The 19582-nt window shown below is 36.7% G+C and overlaps 1 protein-coding gene across 3 annotated transcripts in view; it reads right to left on the reverse strand.

The window, feature by feature from the left end:
* Positions 1–5600: 5600 nt before the first annotated feature.
* Positions 5601–19582, reverse strand: part of PRR16 (proline rich 16) — a 290513-nt gene continuing 276531 nt past the window's right edge. For all 3 annotated transcript variants that reach the window (XR_002181098.2, XR_011567600.1, XR_011567599.1), the window contains one exon: positions 5601–6885. The gene's annotated coding sequence lies outside the window, so the exon portion shown is untranslated. The remainder of the gene's footprint in view (positions 6886–19582) is intronic.

Below are 19582 nucleotides of genomic sequence, written 5' to 3' on the forward strand. Positions count from 1 at the left end.
TTCCTCTGCCTTTTCTAAAACCAGCTTGAACATCAGGAAGTTCATGGTTCACGTATTGCTGAAGCCTGGTTTGGAGAATTTTGAAGATTACTTTACTAGCATATGAGATGAGTTCAGCTGTGCAGTAGTTTAAGCATTCTTTGGCATTGCCTTTCTTTGGGATTGGAATGAAAACTGACCACAAATGAGGTACTGATTAATTGTACTAACCAACACATTAGAATATCAGAACAATGAAGTGTAAAAATCTCCAAAATCAAAATCTCTTATGTCATCTATAAATGCACATTATCTTCTGGACCACAGTCACAATTAGTGTGATGAGATGTTCACAACAGGAGACATATAGAGGTTTTTCCACATCATTACCAATCTTGGGTATATGTTTACAGAAAGGAATAGACATGAGTATAGTAGAATTCATAAAAAAAATTAAATGTTCACAGGATATGACTCAACTATGTTATTTTGCTCTTGGAGACGAGTTGAAAATTTTATTTCCTAAGTTTTGCATATAATTTGGGCTTCCCTGGTGGCTCAGATGGTAAAGCATTTGCCTGCAATGCGGGAGACCCGGGTTCGATTCCTGGGTTGGGAAGATCCCCTGGAGAAGGAAATGGCAATCCACTCCAGCACTCTTGCCTGGAAAATCCCATGGATGGAGGAGCCTGATAGGTTACAGTCCATAGGGTCACAAAGAGTCAGATATGACTGAGCGACTTCACTATAGTGACTAATATCTCCAACACTTAAGGCTTCCCTGGTGATCTAGTGGTTAAGAATCCATCTTCCAATGCAGGGGACATGGGTTCAGTCTCTGGTCTGAGAGGATCCTACATGCCTCTGAACAACTAGGTCCACAAGCCACAACTACTGTAGCCTAGGAACTTTAGAGCCTGTGCTCCACAAGAGAAGGTACCGCAAGGAGAAGTCCAAGAATCGAAATAAAGAGTAGACTCTGCTTACCACAAGAGAATGCCCGTGCTCAGCAAAGACCCAGCACAGCCAAAAATGAAATAAATACATTTTTAAAAAATAAACAAAACAAAATCTCCAACACTCAATTCACGGCATGATGAATTGGTGCATTTCTAATGTCTTGTGGCAGAATCAGACAGTTGTGCACACTCTCATTCATTCTCCCCAGTCTCTGTAATGTCCCATTACCAAGTTTAAGGTGGCAATGTGCCCACCCAAGGGACTACATTCCTTACCTCCTTATGCTGGTGTGGCCAGTTGGAACAAGAACAAATATACCAAAATACTGTGTGAACACATTTTAGCAAGTTTCCTTAAGGAGGAAGTGAGCTTTTTCTTAATCATGCTGGTTTGCATTCAGTTAGCCAGTCCATTCTAACGGAGATCAGTCCTGGGTGTTCTTTGGAAGGAATGATGCTAAAGCTGAAACTCCAGTACTTTGGCCACCTCATGCGAAGAGTTGACTCATTGGAAAAGACTCTGATGCTGGGAGGGATTGGGGGCAGGAGGAGAAGGGGACGACAGAGGATGAGATGGCTGGATGGCATCACCGACTCGATAGACGTGAGTTTGAGTGAACCCCGGGAGTTGGTGATGGACAGGGAGGCCTGGCGTGCTGCGATTCATGGGGTCGCAAAGAGTCAGACATGACTGAGTGACTGAACTGAGACATACTTTAACCCATTGTTCTATTGTGAAACTGTATGTGTTATTTTGTTTGGGAGTAGAAATAAAACCTTTGGATGGCAGGGAAGGAGTGGGATCAGCTTTAGTCTTTTCAGGAATTAAACCCACATTTGTTACAGCAGATACATATGCTATTACTTCCATATACTTACTATTTTTCATGATGTTTGTTTTCTGCTTTACTAGGTAAGATCTGGCTTCTATTCCACCAGTTTTCCCTGTGCTACCCTTTTTTACCCTTTGCTCCAAGCTAATTGTGTTCAGGTGGTCTGACATCCCATTTTTATGCCCCTTTTCACTGCTTTGCCCATGATTTTGCTCCCTTTACCAATTTAGTCACCCTTCAGATCTTATTCCTAAGTTTACTTCCCTCACTGAGTAAGATGCACTGGATACATGGTCTGGACATATAGCATACCTTTCTGCATAGAACTTAGTATAGTTGTACTTATTTTGTTAACCGGTGAAATTACATGTTTAATGTATTTCTCTCCAACTAGATTTTAAATTCCATTAAAATATCATCTGCATCTTTTTTGGTAATCTGTTTTTTCCTAGTGCTCAACACAACTCATGTTCCAGAGTGAGCACTTAGTAAATAAAGAGAATTTCTTATCCATGTTAATAAACCTGATAACTACATGAAGTGGGACCAGCAAGGAGAGAGGTGCCTACAAATGTAACACACCTGTACTCTAAAAGCAACTGCAAGGAAGCAGAGATTACCTACACTGACATTCTCAACTCTAAAAGTGTGTATAAGTTGTACTTTTCAATGGAACCGAAGATTGTTAATAGATTTTGCAAAATTAATACTGAATTGTGAAGACAGCAAAGCTATCCTCTTGAAGAGAATGAAAGAAGATCCAGTGAAAGACAAGTGAAATTACTTGGAAAGTAAACCTAAGTTGAAGAGAACAAATAAATTTAATTCAAGGAAAATTTTGGACTTTTTTCTGGTCTGTGCCCCATCTTCCCTAGCCTCATTCCCTTTATAAATTACTACCAGTTATCCTGCTAAATAGCACTCCTGATTATGTCACATCTTTGTAAAATCTTTTAGAGGTTCTCCATAGACCACAGCAGACATATCACTGTGTACTGTTAAGAATACTCACAAAATGAAGAACTATAATTTTTATCATTCATTCTTAATGGATTTTATTGTTAGATGTTTGGAGAGTAGCTTTCTATTTACAGTTTTAAATAATTCACAGCTCAAAGCAATCAGCATGGATTTTAAAAGACTTTGAAAGAGTCCAGGTATCTATACTTTAATGCCTCACATTCCACAAGAACTGGCAATCTGATTCTTAGCTGGATTATTCTCATGTACAATGTCTTCATTTTCAGGAGTTGAAATCGTGCGTGACAAACTAATTTTCTTCATTATGTTACAGGATACTCTAAGTATTACCAAGAGAGATTGCAGAGAGTAAATCATTTTAAGTGTGAAGAACAATATAATGAAAATTTAGTTTCAGATCATACTTTGGGAATAAACCTAAACACCTACTCTTTTAATTGTTAAACATAATTTGTCTGTGGTTTTTGGGGGTTCCAGTACAAGATGGTGATGCAGGAGTCCCAGGAGGCTCTTGGACTCATCTCTATCCACAAACACACCGAATCTGTAGCTACATACTGAAAAACTTCCTCTGAAGAAAAGCTAAAAACCAAGCAACTCATTTGCATAGGCTAATAAGAGAAAGCTCACAGTGAAGCTGGTGGGAGAATGTGGAACACAATCTCACCATAAATGCCACCCATAGAGCAGAGACCCACAATCTGGAGCAAACTCAATCAGGAGCTTTTCTCCCTGTGGAACAAAGGGTTTGAACCCCACATTGAGCACCTCAACTTTTAAGACCTGCAGCTGAGAAACAAGTCCCTAAAACATCTGACTTTAAAACCCCACCTCCACAAGACTACTACAAACTAAGAAACGCTTTTAAATGGCTCATTTGACTCACCTGACCAAGGGCTCAATGCACAGGCTGCCAAACCAGAAACTTCAGATTTAAGTGAACAAGACTCCAGCCTTGCTTGCTTATCTTAAAGCATTAGCCTGAGGGGCAGGCATCTAACTGAGTTCACATCCAAGGACCTGCTGGCTGGTGGCACTGCCTTCAACAGTCCCTCTTCCTTGCTCTGTTGCTCTGTCCAGCAGGCACCATCTTTTTTTTTTTTTTTTTTAAGCATTGCTTTCTGGGTCCCCTCCAACATTCTGCTTAGGTGTTTTTTCCCCAGCTGGAGCCACTTACATGCTCCACCCCCTGCCTCCTTTTATCTATAGCAGACACCATTTTTTTTTTTTTTTTTTTTAATTCTAAGCTTTTTTCACCATGGTGCCTTCTACACTCTCTCTATGCCTTCCTCCTAAACATAAATACCTCTCAGAGGGGAGTTTAACACACATCTAGTGCCCCCGGTTTGGGGAGGGGTGGGGTGGGCGGCCGCTCAGGGGACATCCCTTAATTGCTTGGCTCAGGAGTCCAGGGGGATATATGATCCTGGGCTCAACCAGAGAACCATTTCTTGGCCAACCACCACCCTCGGGCACTGCACAGAGACCAGAATGAAAGACCAGTCTTTCTGAGGAAAAGGCCTACTTACCTCTCCTGGAGCTTTGGCTTGAGGGGCAGACTTCTGGTTCAAAGCACAGCTTACCACCTAGGAAGGGCCTGGGTGGGGGTCTGTACGAAGACAGTTATACAGGCAGTCTTTGCGCTGTCCCTCTGCCTTGCTCCAGCTCCCTTGTGTGTCCCCTAAAAGAATTTATCTCCTTGTCCAACAACCCAAGTTTTCCGCCTGGTACCAGAGAACACTTCTACATTGCCTTGGCTCTGGTGGCCAATGGGGCTTATGCTTGTGGGTCCCACAGGATTTCAATCAAGGGAAAAGGAGTTCTTAAAGGGCTACTGCCTGCAGGGCACAGCAAAAGGCAACAGAAACAGGAGATCGGTCTTTCTATGAAAGGACCCTGTTCATTTACTAACAGGTTTTCTGAGAGTCTCTCACAAAATACTCATCTAAGGGTTGAGTGTAATCCTTTCCAAAGACCTCAGAGGACCGGTGCTATGTCTTCCACTCTCCAGAGCATCCCAGACATATCCATAGTTAATAATACTCTACTGCATATTTAAAAGTAGCTAGGAGAAGGGGTCTTGCAAGTTCCCATCATAAGAAATAACTATGTGTGCTGACAGATGTTACCTAGACTTATTGCAGTAATAATTTTGCAATATACACAGATATCAAGTCATTATAATGTACACCTGAAATTAACATAATTTTATCAATTATATTCCAATTAAAAAAAAGAATAATTTGTGGGAGCTGCACACTACTTACTGGTGATAGCAATGATCATAAATACAGGCTCCAGCTGATGAGTTGCAAGTAAGGATGAGAACTTTGTGGGCACTCAATAAGCCCTTGTTGATAAGAACACTGTTTTTGCTCCAGTATAATTGTCTAGTCATTTTTACATACAATGATGGAAGTTCTCAGCAGACCTCTGACTGAGGACTCATTAGATATGATTAATGGCCTATATATATATATACACACACACACACATATACATAAATTATCTTCTTTTAGAGCAGAATTTCAAGAAGACAATTTAGAGGACATCCTTATTGATAAAATAATTATTATTTTTTGTTTTCCAGCAATGTCCTCAGTATTTTAAAACTAACTTCAGATAGCATAACTAGAATATTAAAAAATAATCCTTGACAAGAAAGTTCTCATGAAAAATATATCAATTCTTCTTCAGAGTTTAGGGAATAGAAAACACAATTTTATACCACAAAATATTTGAAATTTTAGTATTCCAGAAGTTCTGAATTTGTATGACAAAAGCTTACCTATGACCAAAGAAAACTTATCTTCCAGGTAATGAAAAGCAAATCAAATGAGCAACTACGAATAATACAAACAACACATTTATTTAGAAAAATAAACTGAAAATGCTGTTTGTGTAGTACATTTCCCCATGAGGCATAGATAAATGGCTATAAAAATCTCTTATATGTCAAATACAAATTACAAATGATTTTGTTAAGAGAACAAATAGATGTTCAACACAGATGTTTAGTGTACAGTTCACTGTATTTGACTTCTTCGCTGTAAATGATATAAAATGATCCTCACTAAAAAAAAAAAAAAAAACAATTTTTGATCCCTTTTTCATTCGTTGGACCACCCTGATGCTTTTTCATTATTATTCTGTAGTTCTTTAATCTGAGACAAGTCCATTTTTTTATAACTGATTTTTTTTTTTAATGGAAGAAAGAGAAATCAATGCCTGGAGAATTCTTACATGTTTCCTTTTTGGACTCCTGCAAGAAACTGTTTGTTGTGGTCTCAAAACTCATGGGACCATCTGTGCAAATAACAGCACACATCATTACCCTGAATGGAAGTGACAGTGCAAATAGTAGAAGTGCGTTGGGAAGTAATCAGTAAGAACTGACCTCCCCTCTCTCAACCAGTATGGAGTGAAGGATCGAATGCAGAAACTTTTCAAGCAATTGACAACAATACTCTTACACCATTATGGCTTTGAAGGTGTACACAAGATGACAAATGTCCTCTCTGTTTGCAAACAACAACATTCTGTCCTTATACTGTTCATTGCGGCAATATTCCTCTGTTCAGTTTTTGTTGTGTATGTTTTTGTTTTGTTTACATATTTTGAAATGCTGAGTAATTCTAGCTATAGACACCTATTTCTATACTTTCACCTTCCCAAACGTTACATCAATTTATAATTTACTGGCTTAATTACTAAATATAAACTTTGGGAGGTTCACATCTGGGGATAATTTCAATGATAAAGTGAGATGAATTTTGTTTGTTTGCTTTTTGGTTTTTTGTAGGCTTGCTTATTTAGTCTTTTTCATTTCTTTTTTTTTTTTAATCTTCTTGGTAATTTCTGAGTGAAGACATTTAAGGCTGTGGCTTTTTTTTTTTTTTTTTTTGCCCCCAGGGCTCTGCTCATGGCTGTCAGACTAGAGGCAGATAGTTTTAAGCAGACCATATCAGTGATCATTTGTGCTCCAAGTTGAGGGGTTTGCTGCTCCAAGATGGACAATTTTCTGGTTATTTCAAAATTAGATCTGGCCTCAAGAAGTCATAGTGATGAATCTGAAGTGAGAAAAATGAACTGACATGCCTCCAAATAAAGGTGTTCCTTCCAACCTGAAGGAGCTGTCAGAAAAAAGAAAGCAAAAGACAAAATATCAGTTTAAATAGCAAGTATAGTTTAATAAAAGATATAAAAATTATTTAAAATGAAGAAATAATTTGTTAGTAGTATGCAATTTAAAGTTCTTTGAATTATTAAGGATTTTACTTTAAAAGTATAATCACATTTTGAACATATATTCCATTTAAATCTTATATATAAAAACAATATTTGATAACAGTCATCAAAATTTAGTAGCACCATGTTTATATTTCAATTAAAAGATCTCTTACCTCTGACAGTTTTTAAAACTTAGGGTAAATTTGTCCACTTGTACCAAGTTCTCAAAAGAGTTCATAAATTTTAAGACAATAAACTTTTCAACATGCATCACCCTCAAAAAAAAGTTAATCAAGAAATCAGACCTATTAAGGTAGGACCTTCATTTTCAATTACCAAACAGTATTTTCAAAACATTTTGCCTAATGTAATGTTTCATTGCAATTTATATAGTCTAAATATATTATCAAACTGCCAAAAGACACCCTTTTTCATGATATACCACAACTGCCCAAGAACTAGCCTTTCTTTAGAATCTATGGTACCTTCAAATTAGCACCTTAAAATAACGTATATCCACATTTGTAATTAATGAATAAATTTTTCTGAAAACATTGGAAAATAAAACCTAGCCATAATTTTCACCCTGCCTTCCTGACATCAAACAGGCTCAGCACCACTAATGTCGAGCAAGTATGGTATTCTCTTTACATTATGATATAATAGAGAATATTTCTGCAATAATTTATTATAATAGATCCCAAAAGTTATTAAAATAAATCTTGGGCCATAATTGAACAGCAAATTATTAGAAATCTCAGAGACACAGAGTAATGGTTTTAAGTGTATTTTTAATCCCTTAAATCCATCTGAGACCCCCCTGTTTTAAACCTTTTCATTTGAGGGTAGGTGAGGCCCAAGTTCAAGATATTTTCTCCAATACACAGACATACATATAGACAACAGCATAAATCTTTTAGTCCTTCTGTGAGAGACCCTTAATCATTACCATTCTATTGGATGAATTATAATTATTTTCATTTTTACTCTCAACTACCAAGATACAGTTCCACAATGAAATAATGTAAATAATCAAAATGAAAAAAATAATGCTCTCACTCAACTCTAAGATTAAAACTAAAGAAGTCACCCAACATAATTAGTAAATGTGTGTTGAGGACTTAATCTGGCTCATCATTAAAGATGTTTTATGAAAGAGAAGTCATAGAAGACAAGCTTTTGTCATGTAGTTGTTTAGGATGATGTGAGACTGTATCAGTACAGAGGAGTGGAGAAGGCTGGACTGAACTGGCCTAACCTGTACTCAGTGCAACATGGCTTGTATCTGCCTGTGTCATTTTGTATCACCTAGAAATATAAATCCTTTATATATGTTTTTCTTTTGCTTATATAGAGGCCATTGGCATTCAAATAATTACTAACGTATTAGCAACAGTTTACAATAATTAAACTTTCAGTTTTACTATTAAAAGCATGCAAAATACACAAAGGTGACTTTCTACAAATATTTAGGAACATAATTCATGTACTTGGGACCAAGACAAAAGTCAGTGTACCAATTATATTGTCATAGCTCTGTGATATCGGAGAAGGTGATGGCACCCCACTCCAGTACTCTTGCCTGGAAAATCCCATGGATGGAGGAGCCTGGTAGGCTGCAGTCCATGGGGTCGCTAAGAGTCGGACATGACTGAGCGACTTCACTTTCACTTTTCCCTTTCATGCATTGGAGAAGGAAATGGCAACCCACTCCAGTGTTCTTGCCTGGAGAATCCCAGGGACGGGGGAGCCTGGTGGGCTGCCATCTATGGGGTCACACAGAGTCAGACACGACTGAAGCAATTTAGCAGTAGCAGCAGCTCTGTGATATAGAACTCCTTAGTAGGCTATATCATTATTTATTACAGCTTATTGAAACTGGTAAAACAATCTATCGTTCATTCTAAAATATGTATTCACCTTCCATTGTATATCAAATATGCTATAGGAATCAGAGATATAAAAATGCAATCTCCTGCCCTCAAAAAGATTAGTACCAAAAGGTAATAGTCATAGTAAAAGAAGAGTTGTGTCATAAAATATATTTAACGAATGGGAGCATGCGAGTAGAAGCCTACAGAAAAAGGCATTTGAACTGAGACTTGATGGATGGGTTGGAGTTTGCAAAAGTGATATGTTGCTATTTATTATGAAATGTAAGTATTGCAGATGGAGAGAACTGCATGGGCAAAGATGCAGAAGCAGGGGAGAGTGTAGTACCTTTAATATTGTATAGCATAGAAGTGGAGGGAGAAAATACGAGGCTAGCAGGGGCCAAAAATGTCTTTTTATTCTATGTGAAAATATTTAGATTTTTATCTTAAATGCAATAGGAACCACTGGAAAATTCTGATGAGAAGAGTGGCTGGAGGAAATGTGGAAAGTACAACGCAAGGGAAGAGGGATGCATATGGCAGACATTTACAGAAAAGCAATGGCAAAGCCATCGGCTGAAAGCAACAACTAATAATTCCAGTTGCAGATGCTTTTTTAGTGGCAAAATGAAGAGAGAAAAATAACTCATTCTTTCTTTCTTCATTGGGACAGGGTTTCATTCATTTTCTACCTATTTACGATAAGAGCAAACATTATGAAACTTTCCTTGTTCCACCAAGTTTTCATGGAAGCAGATACTGCCTCTGAGCCCTAAGTGATCATACATTTAAAGTAGAGAACAAAATCTTCTATTCAATAACTAGTACATGTCTAAGTCCTCGATTAGATTCTAAGATTGGGTATTAAGGAACGCATTTAAGTCTTGCTGAGTTTTGAAGATACATTGCCAATATCCAGGCCTTTCACTGTATGGTATTAGATATCAATTCAATCTGTTAATCTCAGACTCAAATATTTCCTCCCACTAAAGAAAACCCCAAATAACATTTTGTGTATAATTTCACAATTAAAATTTTTCATTCATTTTCATTATTACAGGTCTTAAAATACAAACATTTTTAAATCTTAGCATTCTCTTTTTTTTTTATATTTGCTTCAAATATGGAAACATGTAATACACCATCACAATTACACAAGTTAAATAAATTTACTCAGCAGTGAAATATGAAACATAAATAACATATACCAAAATTTTGTATAATCAATAAATTGAAGTGCTCATGGAAATGCTTTCTGATCCATTCTTCAGATTGGTGGGTTGTTTCATTCTTTTTAAAATTTTTAGGCTTTAAGTCATTAAATGTCAAATTACTTTATGTAAGTAGCATCTTAAGTGACTGAGAACATTTCTACACAGCAAGAACAACAAGATTTTAAAATGTCAAAGACAGCAAATAATGCTAAAAAAAAATTGAAAATATTACATAAATTTTGTCCAAATAGAAGTGTCTTATGATTCTATATCTATGTGAAACTTGTAATTTTTATGATTCTTTCCTTTATATTTCTTAAATATAAATACATAAATTTTATATAAATGTGTACTATTCTAAAATATAGTTTATAAAAAAATAAGCATTTATATATAAATATATATTATGTACATATATATAAAATTTAAAATATTTTAAACTGTGGGATAATGTGTCATGTTTCATGAGTCTGTTTAATTTTAAGAAGTAGTAACTATGAAGAAATCAAAGTCATTTCAATAAAATCTGTCTTATTTCCCCCAAACTGTTAAACTGATAGCAGCAAGATAAAGTCAAACAAAGATGTATGAAGTACCTATTCTAAGGAAGATATTAGGCCAAGCATGGAAAATTGAGAATAAAAACTTAGATTTCTCTTATATCTAAACACAGAGCTAAATACTTTCACATATTATTTAATCATTATATCAAGCTATGAAATAGATAGTGGTGGTTTAGTTGCTAAGTCACAACTCCATGGACTGTAGGCCTGCTAGGCTCTTCTGCTCATGGAATTCTCTAGGTGAGAATACTGGAGTGGGTGGACATTTCCTTCTCCAAGGGATCTTCTGGGCCCAGGGATTGAACCCATATCTCCTGCATTGCAGACAGACTTTACCGCTGAGTCAGCAGGGAAGCCCCTAATGAAGTAGATGGTCTAACCAATTTCCAAGTATGGACATTCTGGCTCTGGTGAGACTAAACCTGAAGCCAAATTCACTATCCCTATGCCATTTGACACTATCGCTATAGAGATGACTATTTGTTAAACAGAGTAGGATCCACATAGACTGAAATATTTGCTATCTGAGCCTTTATAGAAAAAGTTTGTCCATCCTGGTTGAATCTATCTAACTTGTCTGTTGTAGTATTACTTATGAATCTAACTTCATATTTTCCAAATGGATTGCCAACTATTTTAACTATGGTTACTGAATTATCTAAATCTTACTGTGTTTTGATATTCTATTGTTATCATTAAACAATTCACATACATACATGATGTATGTCTGGACACTAGTCATCTCCAGTATACATTTCAGATTCAGATGTCTTTTTCTTTTAGCAAAATTTTAAAATTCTATGGGTCAGCATGGGATTTATAAACTAATTGGGGCAGAATTGACATCTTTATTACAATATTAAAGTATTAATATGAGGAACTTATTGGATCATCACAACTATTTAGACTCCCAGATTAGGTTGCTCAGTACTATTTTCTTCATAGGCATCTTTAACATTTCTTGTTCAATTTATTCCTAGATAGTATATAGCTGTTGTTTCTATTATGCTAGAATATCTTAAATCACATTTTGTGTTAATTACTGGTATAGAAGACTATGTTGAATTTTTAAATATCCTTATATCTAGCTAATTTAATTACTTTCTCTTATTGGTACTAATACATGAAGTGAAGTGAAATGAAAGTCGCTCAGTCATTTCCAACTCTTCGCAACCCCGTGGACTATACAGTCCATGGAATTCTCCAGGCCAGAATACTAGAGTGGGTAGCGGTTCCTTTCTCCAGGAGATCTTCTCAACCCAGGAATGGAACCCAGGTCTCCCACATTACAGGTGGATTCTTTATCAGCAGAGCCACCAGGGAAACTAATAGGTTTTCACCAATTCTCTTGGATAATCAAGATAAATATTCATATCATCTATAAATACTGTTTCATCTTCTTTTCAAAGTTTAGACCTTTTGTGGTTTTTATTTTTGTCTTTTTTCATTTGTTTAGTATCTCTAGTAAAATGTTAAAACAGTGTCAGTGATAGAAGTGGTTCATAAATTTTTTTTATTATCATGCCTATAATATGGGAAAGTCTTGACTGCTTTTTGTTTTCTTCTCTTGTTATTGTTTTTAAAAATGTTTCTTGAGGCTTTTGGTTATTTATGTTTTTTCTATAAAATTAACTGTTCTACTTACACTGAAACACAGAAACCCTTCCCTTTAAGTGCTTTTCCTTCTGATTCCTAAAGTTCCTCATTTATTTTTTTCTTCCTCATCTTCAATGGCATGATAGACTGAGTAGTTGTATCCCTCCAAAATTCATACATTGAAACCTAATCCTCAATCAGATGCCATTCGGAGGTGTGGCCTTTTGGAGGTGACTAAGTAATGAGGGCAGAACCCTCACAAATGGGATTAGTACTCTTTTTTTTTTTTTTTTTAAACTTTACAATATTGTATTGGTTTTGCCAAATATCAACATGAATCCGCCATAGGTATACACGTCTTCCCCATCCTGAACCCTCCTCCCTCCTCCCTCCCTGTACCATCCCTCTGGGTCGTCCCAGTGCACCAGCCCCAAGCATCCAGTATCGTGCATCGAACCTGGACTGGCGACTCGTTTCATATCCTCTATGACCCACAGTGGGATTAGTACTCTTATAGAGAAGACGACAAAGAGCGCTCACCCATTCTGTCATTTAAGAAGTACAGGGAGAAGTAGTAACCAGGAATTGGGCTTTCACCAGACTCTGAACCTGCAGGTGCCTTGATCTTGGACTTCCTGGCCTCCAGTTGTGAGAAATAAATGTTTGTTGTTTAGACCACCCAGTCTAGTATTTTTGTTGACCCCAGTCCTAACTTTTTAGACATTTGGCAAAAAGAATTATGTTGACATTCTTTTCAAAATAAAACAAATTATTTTTAATCAAATCTTCTTTCATAGTTTGATAATTTTTGTTAATTTTGTTTTTGTTTTTATTAGTTTTTCTTATCTACTTTTCTTGAGATCATTTTATTATTCTTTTTTCAATTTTCTGAGTTACACTATAGCTGTCATTTTGAATTTTATTGCATTGTAAGTCAGAGAATAAGGCCTGTTTGGTAATTCAAATTCCTAATATTTGTGTTTTCTAATATGAATGGAGGGATGGCAAGATATTTTTTCCTTCTTTATGAAAAGAAATATGACCTTGAGAGAACTTTCTAGCTTAGTTTCCATGGAAACCTATGTCAGCTGTATTATCAGGCTACATTGCTTATCATAAAAATAAGCCCTGATTTGTAAACTGAATCTGGTCTGGGGGGCCTGTGGATGACTATAAATACCTTGTAGAATTTGAGTGAGGTACATTTTTGTAACTGGTGATATTTTTTGCTTATGGGCTATTATAAAAGATACCGACTCCTATCTGGGACATGGGAAATATTAGAATAGGTCTCATCCTTACCCATGATCTCATATTTATACCTGAGCTGTCATTTCACAGTACTGGAGAAAGACTTTAGCCCTAGACACTTGTGGGAACTGCCATGTTAAAGAATCACCTGAATGTGCTCAACTGATTCACTTGGTTTATTGCATTACAGCCTTCTAATGGAACCATTGTCAAGTGTGGCCTGTTAGGGTCATGTGAGACTGACTGTCCAGTTGAGCCTAAAACCAGTACTGGGTATTATACACATGGAGGTTCTTTTTCATCCATGCATTTATAAAAATGTAATTGGCTTCAATATTCTGTGATGTATAGAAGGCTAAGCATAGTCAGGAGAAGGCTTAAGGGAAAACTGTGTACCCCCTGCATCTTGTACTATAGTCTGAAGATGTAACTAACACCTGAGTCCCCTCTGGATGATGCCAGAGTTGTCTTAGTCATGATATGCCTACAATAATGAAGTCGGATGCAAGGGAGAATTTTGAATGAGATTAAATAACACTCTTTCAGAAAGAATTAATAAAAATGAACAAGCCACTATAGCAAAAGAAGTTGGACAGAGTTTGTTTGGTTTTTTTTTAATATGTGCAAAAAAAATGTTTCAAAAACCTTTTAATAAGAATTCTGAGGCAATCTTTTTCTCAAAAGATAGGTAAGCAATGTGTAACCTGTTTGAAAGAGAATGTAGATGAAGCATTCTAGAACATAGATAAGAAGACCTAGGTGGGCTTTTAAAAACATGATGTGACATTTCCTCTCACTCATGTAGCATGCTTTATATTCTGCCCATGTATTGGGTCCAAGTTATAAAAAGTTGAATTGTTTTAGTTATTACACAGATACACATATAACTTGGTCTAAAGCAATTAAATTAGGAAAAGCCAGTTGTGGATGTACTTCATTGTCATCTTTACGTTCCATTAAACATCTAGCTAGTTTGGCGTAACATTTTAGTCCATGCTTCACAAACTATGAATACTGAGAAAATTACCTTGAAAATGTTTATTCTGATATGAAGAAAAGCATACTGCTAATTCCAGCATCATGTTTTACATTGGCACAACTAATTTCTTCTTATGAATTATCTATGACATTTTCTAAAATAGAAGTTTGATTCTCTGATAGCTTTCCTGTTTTTCATATCCCAGAGCAGTGCAGATCCTGACGAAGAAATCTGTAATTCCATGAGCAGGACACACTGAACAAACTATGTAATAATGGACTTACTGGGGATATTTAGTAAGTACGTGTGTGCCTGACCAAGCAACAGTTTAGAGAGGCGACATTCAAGCCTTTAGGAACAGATGTCATTTTCTAAAATACCTGATACCCTAAAAGACCACGCACCTCAGAATTTCCCTTCTCATCTGAGCTAGTGTATCAGACATGACATTCAATAATCTATTTGTAAATTACTAAGTCTAGTTCCAAAATATGCAGAGTCCAGTGAAAAATAGAATGAATGTCCCTTGTGCAAAAAGCAAGAACAAAAGCTCTGTCCTCTCCTCCCTAGTCTTTCTTTTGTGTGCTATCTAATGTCATGCTCTTCTGAGATAGGTTGAATGCAGACTCGCACAAGCTTTACCTTGCAAATAAGAGCACATCACACGGCTGCCAGTGTTTTGGCCTCCACCAAGCCAAAGGGCGGCAATGATCTTGGCATGTGGGGGGAAGTGGGTAGCCTGGAGCTCATCCTGGTGGGTGGTGAATGTAGAACCACACCTGAGGGAAAGCTTCAAGCCCCAGAACATTCTCTATTATCCTAACAGACTGTACTTATGCAACACAAATTCAAAGATAAAAATTACAAGACAATGACTGCAAAGCATTAAACTCCAAGCTTAAGGTGGTATGTGGGCACATTGCAGGGCGGGATGCTTCTGAAGACATGGCCCTATGCAATTGCAATCGTCACACACCCATGATTGAAAGTTGTCCCAAATAGACTGTTTCATTGGCCCCACTCCAAGCTTAAGGAGTTAAGCTTTGAAATTCAGAATAGCCCAAGCACATGTCTGCTGCTGCTGCTAAGTCGCTTCAGTCGTGTCCGACTCTGTGACCCCATAGACGGCAGCCCACCAGGCTCCCCCGTCCCTGGGATTCTCCAGGCAAGAACACTGGAGTGGGTTGTCATTTCCTTCTCCAATGCATGAAAGTGAAAAGTGAAAGTGAAGTCGCTCAGTTGTGTCTGACCTTCAGCGACCCCATGGACTGCAGCCTACCAGGCTCCTCCATCCATGGGATTTTCCAGGCAAGAGTACTGGAGTGGGGTGCCATTGCCTTCTCCGAAGCACATGTCTAGCTTTGTCTATTACTATGTTCTGTTAGCTTCATTTTTTTCTTCAAAAGCAACTACATAAGAACAATGCACATACCTATATAAGGATTTACTTGAAATAAGCTTATTTACATAAATAAGCTAAAGATACACCTTAAAATGTTTACATGACATGGCAACGTCTTAGCAAATGGTCACTTTATTGTAAGTAAATTATTAGTGCCCACTTGCTAAGATGTTTTTTTGTTTTTTTTTCATAGAAAAATAGAATCTTTATCTAGTGTGTAAACTAGCCATCCAAACGTTACCTTCTAAAATAAGGACATACTTTGTAAAATTCATGTATAATATATAGTGTTAGTGAAAATCACTCAGTCGTGTCCGACTCTTTGCAACCCCATCTACTGTAGCTGGCCAGGCTCCTCTGTCCATGGAATTCTCCAGGAAAGAATACTGGAGTGAGTAGCCTTTCCCTTCTCCAAGGGATCTTTCCAACAAAGGGATCAAACCCATGTCTCCCACATCATAGGCAGATTCTTTACCAGCTGAGCCACCAGAGAAGCCCAAGAATACTGGAGTTTGGTAGCCTATCCCTTCTCCAGTGTATCTTCCTAACCCACAAATCGAACTGGGGTCTCCTGAATTGCAGGTGGATTCTTTACCAGATGAGCTACCACAGAAGCCCATAATATATAAGTACTGGACAACTGAATATGGGGAAATTCTCTAAGAAAATTAGCAATAAATATAAATAAAAATATAGAAGTTTTCCCATCCATAGAATATCTGCATCTGCACAGCAGAAAACACTTTGTTATCATGTTAAACTTTAGATTCTTTTTTCACATGTGTTTATCTATGTAGAATCCTATCAGTTTGAAAAGGATGTTTTTCAATTATTTTACCAATTAATTTAATTCAGTTGAAATCAATTTTATGACATAGTTTTTAATAATGATGGAAATTATGTGTTCTGAAAGATATTATTTATAATAGTGAAGTTACTATAATGTGGTAATGCTATAAGATATTAATGAGATATTTACAATTATTTCAATATATGTATATCATAAAAGACTTTCAAAAAAACATCTTAAAAGCTTACCTTAGACAGTGGATATTTTTGTCAACCTTTTGAAAAAAAAATTATTACTTCTACATAAATGATACAATTAAATATCATAGTTAAAGTCTTCCTTAGGATAAGAGTAAATTGTGTGGAAAAAAAAGTACTTTTATTTCATCCTTTCAGTCGAAGGTGGAAGTATTACCTTGAAGAATACTTTCTACAAATATTTTTCCTCTGCTCATTATGGGCACAAATGAATCACTAGATTACTCAAGATTGCCACCAACTTGGCTAATGCTAAACTCTGCATGGATTGATCAACTAGCAAACTCTTGCAAATTCTAAACACAGTGCCTGGTATGATGTTATGATTTTGGAGTCTGAGGATCATAATTAAGTTCCATACCACAGTACTTTTAAGGACAAGAAAGATTTTGAGACAAAATTTCCTCATTGGTCAAAAAAAAAAAAAATCACATAGCATTGTTAGGGGAAGCACACTGATTGAAACCGCCCACCCTGGCCAGGCACCATAGTAACCATTTGCATGAGTTATTTTATGACAGAAGATCCTGATAAGGAATACAGAACTAATAAGCCACCACCAACTGGAAGAGTTCGGGAAAGATCTAAAGGAGACACCGTGTGTCCGTCCACTTCCCAGAATCCCTCTTGCTAGCATCCATCTTGACTGAGTGATGCGTGCACCACCAGGAAAGACTCTGAATTAGAATGATTGGCCAAAGGCCACCCGGAAACTAATCCCATCACCATAAAACCTGAAACTGCGAGCCACGCAGCAGAGCAGTTCTCCTGGGTTCCCTTACCCTACTGCTCTCCACCCGGGTGCCCTTTCCCAATAAAATCTCTTGCTTTGTCAGCACATGTGTCTCCTCGGACAATTCATTTCCGAGTGTTAGACAAGAGCCCAGTTTTGGGCCCTAGAAGGGGTCTGCCTTCCTGCAACAGCATGAATGCCATTTGCAGCAGCATTGATAGACCTAGAGATTATCATATTAAGTGAAGAAAGTCAGACAGGCAAAGACAAATATCACATAGTATCAGTATCACTTATATGTGGTATGTGGGTTAGTCACTCAGTTGTGTCTGACTCTTTGTGACCCCATAGACTGTAGCCTGCCAGGCTCCTCTGTCCATGGAATTCTCCAAGCAAGAATACTGGAGTAGGGTGCCATTTCCTTCTCCAACTCATATGTGGAATCTAATTTAAAAAGTGATACAAAATGAAGTTATTGACAAAGCAGTTACAGATATTGCAAACAAATTTATGGCTACCAGATGGGAAACGTGGAGGGGAGGGATAAATCAGGAAGTTGAGATTAACAAACACACAATACTATATATTTATATATCTAATATGTAGTTACTTACAATACTATATATATAAGATAGATAACCAACAAGGACCTACTATAGCACAGGGAACTCTACTCAATATTCTGCAATAATCTATATAGATAAAGAATCTGAAAAAGTATAAATATAAGTATATATATGACTGAATCATGTTGTACAATAAAACTAACACTATATTGTAAATCAACTATATTTTAATAAATTTAAAAAAATGGAATGACATTAACATGTACCTCCCAGAGTTGATGAAGAAAATACATGAGAACGTAGGTAAAAATGATTTTACAACATTGACATATTTCCTTTCATAAAAAGAATCATTGGACAAATATACTTTGGGGCAGATGAGTCCACAGGAGACTTGCCATCATCTGGTGCTCCACCTCCCACAGCTGGATGAGGCCACAGCAGTGGATTTCTCAGGAAATAAAACCAGAGTCAAAATAACCATTAGCAACAATGGCCATTTTTGCAACCAAAGTGTTATAAATGTTTTCTAATATGTAATTACTTTAGGGCAATAAAGTGCATGGTGAAAAAGTACAGAAGTGTAAACAAATGCTTAAGGAATCAATATAGAAAAAACAGCAGTACACTTAGTCTTTTTCTGTGAACACAGAAAAGCACACTAAATGAGGATATTTACTTCTTAATCTGAGGAAGTTGGGGGGCGGGTGGAATTTAACTCTAAAACCTGGATGTTTACTTACCCTGGTTCCCCTTGATCTACACTAATGGTGTTCAGAGGACAGTGTTGTTTTTGTGTTTATATTGTTTTATTTTGTTTTTAAAAATTCTCTGCTTTCATAATGTTTTCATTAGCCTAGGCTAAACAGGAATATCACTCATGCTAATGATTTTGAATTGTTTTCTTCAAAGCCAAGAAGGTTTTAAAACCCCTCTTCTTCCTAAATCCCTTTTTTCCTGCCCCTCCTTTTAATTTCCTTTTTTTATTCACTGATTTGCTGCTTAAAGAAACAGTTGCAGCCAGATTGGAGAGCACTGTGAAATGAATGGCTGTGGTATTTATCCCTTCTTTTGGCAAAACTCCTTTGTGTAAGTGCATTAAAGACAGCTGAAACTAATGTTAACACGTGCACATTTCAGTGAGTTTCCCTGGAAATGAGGCATGCTGGAGGAATGGCATGATTTTTTCATGTTGGAATGAAAGTATCTTCAATCAAAACAAAATTAAAATGCTAATGCTGCTCCCTCCTCCTTGCTTAAACATTCTGTCAAACTGCATTCGTTTCAGGTTTTTAATTTATTACATGAAACAAGTGATACCAATACTTCCCCCTCTAATATCTGCTGATGTTTTTCAACAATTAAGTTCTCCAGA

The sequence above is a fragment of the Bos indicus genome, chromosome 7 (assembly GCF_029378745.1).
Source record: "Bos indicus isolate NIAB-ARS_2022 breed Sahiwal x Tharparkar chromosome 7, NIAB-ARS_B.indTharparkar_mat_pri_1.0, whole genome shotgun sequence".
Lineage (NCBI taxonomy): Eukaryota > Metazoa > Chordata > Mammalia > Artiodactyla > Bovidae > Bos > Bos indicus.